Source organism: Oncorhynchus mykiss, chromosome 19, assembly GCF_057628025.1.
Source record: "Oncorhynchus mykiss isolate SJ-2025 chromosome 19, ASM5762802v1, whole genome shotgun sequence".
In the NCBI taxonomy this organism is placed as follows: Eukaryota; Metazoa; Chordata; class Actinopteri; order Salmoniformes; family Salmonidae; genus Oncorhynchus; species Oncorhynchus mykiss.
The window spans coordinates 36,805,762-36,813,677 of record NC_143040.1 but is presented as its reverse complement, the minus strand read 5'-3'; the positions used below and the strand labels follow the sequence as shown (position 1 = coordinate 36,813,677).

The 7,916-nt window shown below is 44.8% G+C and overlaps 1 pseudogene; it reads left to right on the top strand.

The window, feature by feature from the left end:
* Positions 1–3,306: 3,306 nt before the first annotated feature.
* Positions 3,307–4,021, top strand: LOC110498697 (proton-coupled zinc antiporter SLC30A1 pseudogene; annotated as a pseudogene).
* Positions 4,022–7,916: the final 3,895 nt, after the last annotated feature.

Sequence of the window (7,916 nt, the reverse complement as noted above, 5' to 3'; positions counted from 1 at the left end):
GACCATGATCTCCTCCAGGACCTGCTCTGAGATTCCTTGTCTTCAGAATGCAATCAAACAGCATAGGTCTACTGGTCTCATCTTCAACGGATTGTCTCCCTAATACTCTCTCGTATTTGTGAAGTTTGTTAATTCCATGAGTGCATTTTTTTAAAGTAAGAAAATATTTCCTAAAAAAATACATAAAAACTGGAATAAACTAAAGTAAGAAATAGTAACACAATAACGAGGCTTTATAAAGTTTGGAGAGTTTCTCCCATTCTTCTCTGTAGATCCTCTCAAGCTCTGTCAGGTTGGCTGGGGAGAGTTACTGCACAGCTACAGTGCCTTGCGAAAGTATTCGGCCCCCTTGAACTTTGCGACCTTTTGCCACATTTCAGGCTTCAAACATAAAGATATAAAACTGTATTTTTTTGTGAAGAATCAACAACAAGTGGGACACAATCATGAAGTGGAACGACATTTATTGGATATTTCAAACTTTTTTAACAAATCAAAAACTGAAAAATTGGGCGTGCAAAATTATTCAGCCCCTTTACTTTCAGTGCAGCAAACTCTCTCCAGAAGTTCAGTGAGGATCTCTGAATGATCCAATGTTGACCTAAATGACTAATGATGATAAATACAATCCACCTGTGTGTAATCAAGTCTCCGTATAAATGCACCTGCACTGTGATAGTCTCAGAGGTCCGTTAAAAGCGCAGAGAGCATCATGAAGAACAAGGAACACACCAGGCAGGTCCGAGATACTGTTGTGAAGAAGTTTAAAGCCGGATTTGGATACAAAAAGATTTCCCAAGCTTTAAACATCCCATGGAGCACTGTGCAAGCGATAATATTGAAATGGAAGGAGTATCAGACCACTGCAAATCTACCAAGACCTGGCCGTCCCTCTAAACTTTCAGCTCATACAAGGAGAAGACTGATCAGAGATGCAGCCAAGAGGCCCATGATCACTCTGGATGAACTGCAGAGATCTACAGCTGAGGTGGGAGACTCTGTCCATAGGACAACAATCAGTCGTATATTGCACAAATCTGGCCTTTATGGAAGAGTGGCAAGAAGAAAGCCATTTCTTAAAGATATCCATAAAAAGTGTCGTTTAAAGTTTGCCACAAGCCACCTGGGAGACACACCAAACATGTGGAAGAAGGTGCTCTGGTCAGATGAAACCAAAATTGAACTTTTTGGCAACAATTGAAAATGTTATGTTTGGCGTAAAAGCAACACAGCTGAACACACCATCCCCACTGTCAAACATGGTGGTGGCAGCATCATGGTTTGGGCCTGCTTTTCTTCAAGTAGGGACAGGGAAGATGGTTAAAATTGATGGGAAGATGGATGGAGCCAAATACAGGACCATTCTGGAAGAAAACCTGATGGAGTCTGCAAAAGACCTGAGACTGGGACGGAGATTTGTCTTCCAACAAGACAATGATCCAAAACATAAAGCAAAATCTACAATGGAATGGTTCAAAAATAAACATATCCAGGTGTTAGAATGGCCAAGTCAAAGTCCAGACCTGAATCCAATCAAGAATCTGTGGAAAGAACTGAAAACTGCTGTTCACAAATGCTCTCCATCCAACCTCACTGAGCTCGAGCTGTTTTGCAAGGAGGAATGGGAAAAAATGTCAGTCTCTCGATGTGCAAAACTGATAGAGACATACCCCAAGCGACTTACAGCTGTAATCGCAGCAAAAGGTGGCGCTACAAAGTATTAACTTAAAGGGGCTGAATAATTTTGCACGCCCAATTTTTCAGTTTTTGATTTGTTAAAAAAGTTTGAAATATCCAATAAATGTCGTTCCACTTCATGATTGTGTCCCACTTGTTGTTGATTCTTCACAAAAAAATACAGTTTTATATCTTTATGTTTGAAGCCTGAAATGTGGCAAAAGGTCGCAAAGTTCAAGGGGGCCGAATACTTTCGCAAGGCACTGTATTTTCAGGTCTCTCCAGAGATGTTCAATCAGTTTTAAGTCCAGGCTCTGGCTGGGCCTCTCAAGGACATTCCATTCAGAGACTTGTCCCGAAGCCACTCCTGCATTGTCTTGGCTGTGTGCTTAGGGTCGTCGTCCTGTCGGAAGGTGAACCTTCGCCCCAGTCTGAGGTCCTGAGAGCTCTGGATCAGGTTTTCATCAAGGAGCTCTCTGTACTTTGTTTTGATCTTGACTAGTCTTCAGGTCCCTGCCGTTGAAAACAACCCCACAGCATGATGCTGCCACCACCATGCTTCACCGTAGGGATGGTGCCAGGTTTCCTCCTGACGTGACTCTTGACATTCAGGCCACCAAAGAGTTCAATCTTGGTTTCATCAGACCAGAGAATCTTGATTCTCATGGTCTGAGAGTCTTTAGGTGCCTTTTGGAAAACTCCAAGCGGGCTGTCATGTGCCTTTTACTGAGGACTGGCTTCCTTCTGGCCACTCTACCATAAAGGCCTGATTGGTCGAGTGCTGCAGAGATGGGAGAACCTTCCAGAAGGACAACCATCTCCACAGAGGAACTCTAGAGCTCTGTCAGAGTGACCATTGGGTTCTTGGTCACCTCCCTTACCAAGGCCCTTCTCCCCCGATTGCTCAGTTTGGCCGGGCGGCCAGCTCTAGGAAGAGTCTTGGTGGTTACAAACTTCTTCCATTTAAGAATGATGGGAGGCCACTGTGTTCTCAGGGACCTTCAATCCTGCAGATTTTTTTCCAGATCTGTGACTCGACACAATCCTGTCTCGACGGTCTACGGACAATTCCTTCGACCCCATGGCTTGGTTTTTGCTCTGACATGCACTGTCAACTGTGCGACCTTATATAGACAGGTGTGTGCCTTTCCAAATCATGTCCAATCAATTGAATTTACCACAGGTGGACTCCAATCAAGTTGTAGAAACATCTCAAGGATGATCAATGGAAACAGGATGCACCTGGGCTCAATTTCGAGTCTTATAGCAAAGGGTCTGAATACTTAAGGAAAATAAGGTCATTTTTTAATACATTTGCAAACTGTGTGTAGATTGCTGAGGACTGTTTATTTATTTAATCAATTTTAGAATAAGGCTGTAACGTAACAAAATGTGGAAAAAGTCAAGGGGTCTGAATACTTTCCGAAGGCACTGTATATGAATTTAAAAAATATAGAAGGGTATTTATACAAGGCCTGTATTATACTCATCATTCAGGATTCTTACGTTTAGTCTGGATACCTGTTTGTGCTAACATTCCACTACTTGTACTCCATGTCATATGCCAAATATGTGGCACAGATTACAAGGAGTAGAATGAAAGCACAAATCAGGTCTTATTGTCCATACAGAAATCCCCAATAAGGACAACCTTGAGGTCCACAGGAAGGAAATCTCCCTGGAGGAGTTGAATGAGAGCCATCATGACTCCAACTCTCAACATGCAGGGTGTTTTCCTCCACAGCCTAGGTTATGCCCTCGGCTCTGTCATCATTGTGATCAACGCTCTCATCTTCACCTACATGTGGAGGCCTTGCCATGCTGGAGAGACCTGTGTCAACCCAGGCTACAACAGCCATGACTACATTAACCACCAACCACATGTCAATGCTACGCTGGTCACCATGCTTGGTTGTAGTACCCAGACTACAGTGCACCTCGCTGGGCCTTGCTGGCGGCTCTACCTCGGCCCCATACTCTGCGTCATCATGTTGGCCATATTGCTCTGTACCTGAAGGAGTCAGCCCCCATCCTCCTGCAGACTGTTCCAAAACAGATAGACATGCACCGGCTGCTGGGGAGGATCAGGAGCCTAGATGGTGTGTTGGCTGTCCACGACTTACACATCTAGCAGCTGGCAGAGAGCAGGATCATTCCCACAGCACACATCAAATGCTTCCTACATGGATGTGGCCAAGCAAATCAAAGGTCTCTTTCATGGAGAGGGTATCCATGCCACAACGGTTTCAACCAAAGTTTATTACCGTTAACTTTGTATCTGATACACTGAACAAAAATATAAACGCATCATTTAAAGTGTTGGTCCCATGTTTCATGAGCTGAAATAAAAGATCCCAGAAGGTTTCTGTACACACAAAAATCTTATTTCGCCAAATTTTTTAACATTGAGCATTATTCCTTTGCCAAGATATTCCATCCACCTGACAGATCTGGCATGTCAAGAAGCTGATTAAACAGCATGATCATTACACAGGTGCGTGTTGTGCTGGGGACAATAAAAGGACACTCTAAAATGTGCAGTTTTGTCACACAACACACCGTCACAGATGTGCAATTGGGAGCGTGCAATTGGCATGCTGACTGCAGGAATGTCTACCAGAGCTGCTGCCAGATAATTTAATGTTAATTGCTTTACCAAAAGTCGCCTCCAACGTTGTTTAAGAGAATTTGGCAGTACGTCCAACCAGCCTCACAACCGCAGACCACGTGTAGCCGTGCCAGCCAAAATCAAATCAAATTTTATTGGTCACATACACATGGTTAGCAGATGTTAATGCGAGTGTAGTGAAATGCTTGTGCTTCTAGTTCCGACCGTGCAGTAATATTTAAGTCATCTAACAATTTCACAACAACTACCTTATACACACAAGTGTAAAGGAATGAATAAGAATATGTACATATAAATATATGGGTGAGCGATGGCCGAGCGGCATAGGCAAGATGCAGTAGATGATATAGAGTACAGTATATACATATGAGATGAGTAATGTAGGGTATGTAAACATTATATAAAGTGGCATTGTTTAAAGTGACTAGTGATACATTTATTACATCCAATTTTTTATTATTAAAGTGGCTAGAGATTTGATCCCAGGACCTCCATACCCGGCTTCTTCACCTGCGGGATCGTCTGAGACCAGCTAACCAGAACTGCAGTTCTGCATCATAACTGACTTCAGTGGGCAAATGCTCACCTTCGATGGCCACTGGCAAGCTGGAGAACTGTGCTCTTCACGGATGAATCCCGGTTTTAACTGTACTGGGCAGATGGCAGACAGCATGTATGGTGTTGTGTGGGCGAGCAGTTTGCTGATGTCAACGTTGTGAGCAGAGTGCTCCATGGTGGTAGTGGGGTTATGGTATGGGCAGGCATAAGCTACGGACAACAAACACAATTGCATTTTATTGATGGTAATTTGAATACACAGAGAAACCGTAACGAGATCCTGAGGCCAAATGTCATGCAATTCATCCACCACCATCACTATAATAATGCACAGCCCCATGTTTCAAGGATCTGTACACAATTCCCGGAAGCTGAAAATGTCCCACTTCATCCATGGACTGCATACTCATCAGACATGTCACCCATTGAGCATGTTTGGGATGCTCTGGATCAATGTGTTCGACAGCCTGTTCCAGTTCCCGCCAATATCCAGCAACTTTGCACAGCCATTGAAGAAGAGTGGGACAACATTCCACAGGTCACAATCAACAGCCTGATCAACTCTATGTGAAGGAGATGTTTCACACTACATGAGGAAAATGGTGGTCACACTAAATATTGATTGGTTTTCTGATCCACGCCCCTACCTTTTTAAAAAAGCTATCTGTGACCAACAGATGCATATCTGTATTTCCAGTCATGTGAAATCCATAAATTAGGGCCCTAATGAATTTCTTTAAATTGACTGATTTCCTTATATGCACTGTAACTCAGTCAAAATCTTTGAAATTGTTTCATGTTGTGTTCATTTCTTTGTTCAGTGTATTTACATGTGTGAGCTCTCCTGTCGGACGCAGTGTGGCCCGAAGCTGTGCTGTGGAAGCTTTGACAGAACAGCGCCAAGAGGCCCGGCTGGAGAAGAGGTTGTTTTCTCTCAGTATCACAACACCAGTCATCCTCAATACAACAGTCACCCTTTACAGCTACCATCAAGCTAACAGCCACGCAGAGCCCCAAGCCTGCCATTTATACAGAGACAGAACCCTCATTGTAATAATGAATGCATCTATACATTGGGAACTTGAAACTTGTCGAGAGGTTTAATTGAACTTTATAGCACACTGTATGCCACAGCAGGAGGCATCGAAAGTGATACTCGTCCAATTACATTCCTAGTGTCTGGATATTCTGCCTACTGTGTCTATGTGAAGGAGTTGGTGTAGGCTGAGAAAACAAGTACTATTACAGCCTCTGCCATGGCTTTATGAGCTCTTTAGTTGCCTTTGTCATTGAATAGTCAGTCACAATTGTGTCTATAGGCTTTGCAGACAACTTGAGTATGCAACTCTTATAATCGTGCCAGTAATTAGGTCACTGTATTTACAACAATACTGTGCAGCCGTATTCATCGACCTGGCCAAGGCTTTCGACTCTGTCAATCGCCACATTCTTATCGGCAGACTCAACAGCCCTGGTTTCTCAAATGACTGCCTCGCCTGGTTCACCAACTACTTCTCAGACAGAGTTCAGGGTGTCAAATCGGAGGGCCTGTTGTCCGGACCTCTGGTAGTCTCTATGGGGGTGCCACAGGGTTCAATTCTCGGGCCGACTCTTTTCTCTATATACATCAACGATGTCGCTCTTGCTGCTGGTGATTCTCTGATCCACCTCTACGCAGACGACACCATTCTGTATACTTCTGGCACTTCTTTGGACACTGTGTTACCAAACCTCCAGACGAGCTACAATGCCATACAACTCTCCTTCCGTGGCCTCCAACTGCTCTTAAATGCAAGTAAAACTAAATGCATGCTCTTCAACCGATCGCTGCATGCACCTGCCCACCCGTCCAGCATCACTACTCTGGACTGTTCTGACTTAGAATATGTGGACAATTACAAATGCCTAGGTGTCTGGTTAGACTGTAAACTCTCCTTCCAGACTCACATTAAGCATCTCCAATCCAAAATTAAATCTAGAATCGGCTTCCTATTTCGCAGCAAAGCATCCTTCACTCATGCTTCCAAACATACTCTTGTAAAACTGACCTTCCTACCGATCCTTGATTTTGGCGATGTCATTTACAAAATAGCCTCCAACACTCTACTCAGCAAATTGGATGCAGTCTATCACAGTGCCATCTGTTTTGTCACCAAAGCCCCATAGTCAAGGACCATATCACCTCCACCCTACCTGACACCCTAGACCCACTCAAATTTGGTTACCGCCCAAATAGGTCCACAGACGATGCAATCTCAACCACACTGCACACTGCCCTAACCCATCTGGACAAGAGGAATACCTATGTGAGAATGCTGTTCATCGACTACAGCTCGGCATTTAACACCATAGTGCCCTCCAAGCTCATCATCAAGCTCGAGACCCTGGGTCTCGTCCCCGCCCTGTGCAACTGGGTACTGGACTTCCTGACGGGCCGCCCCCAGGTGGTGAGGGTAGGCAACAACATCTCCACCCCGCTGATCCTCAACACTGGGGCCCCACAAGGGTGCGTTCTGAGCCCTCTCCTGTACTCCCTGTTCACCCACGACTGTGTGGCCACGCACGCCTCCAACTCAATCATCAAGTTTGTGGACGACACAACAGTGGTAGGCTTGATTACCAACAACGACGAGACGGCCTACAGGGAGGAGGTGAGGACCCTCGGAGTGTGGTGTCAGGAAAATAACCTCACACTCAACGTCAACAAAACTAAGGAGATGATTGTGGACTTCAGGAAACAGCAGAGGGAACACCCCCTATCCACATCGATGGAACAGTAGTGGAGAGGGTAGTAAGTTTTAAGTTCCTCGGCGTACACATCACAGACAAACTGAATTGGTCCACCCACACAGACAGCATTGTGAAGAAGGCGCAGCAGCGCCTCTTCAACCTCAGGAGGCTGAAGAAATTTGGCTTGTCACCAAAAGCACTCACAAACTTCAAACTTCTACAGATGCACAATCGAGAGCATCCTGTATCACCGCCTGGTACGGTAACTGCTCCGCCCACAACCGTAAGGCTCTCCAGAGGGTAGTGAGGTCTGCACAACGCA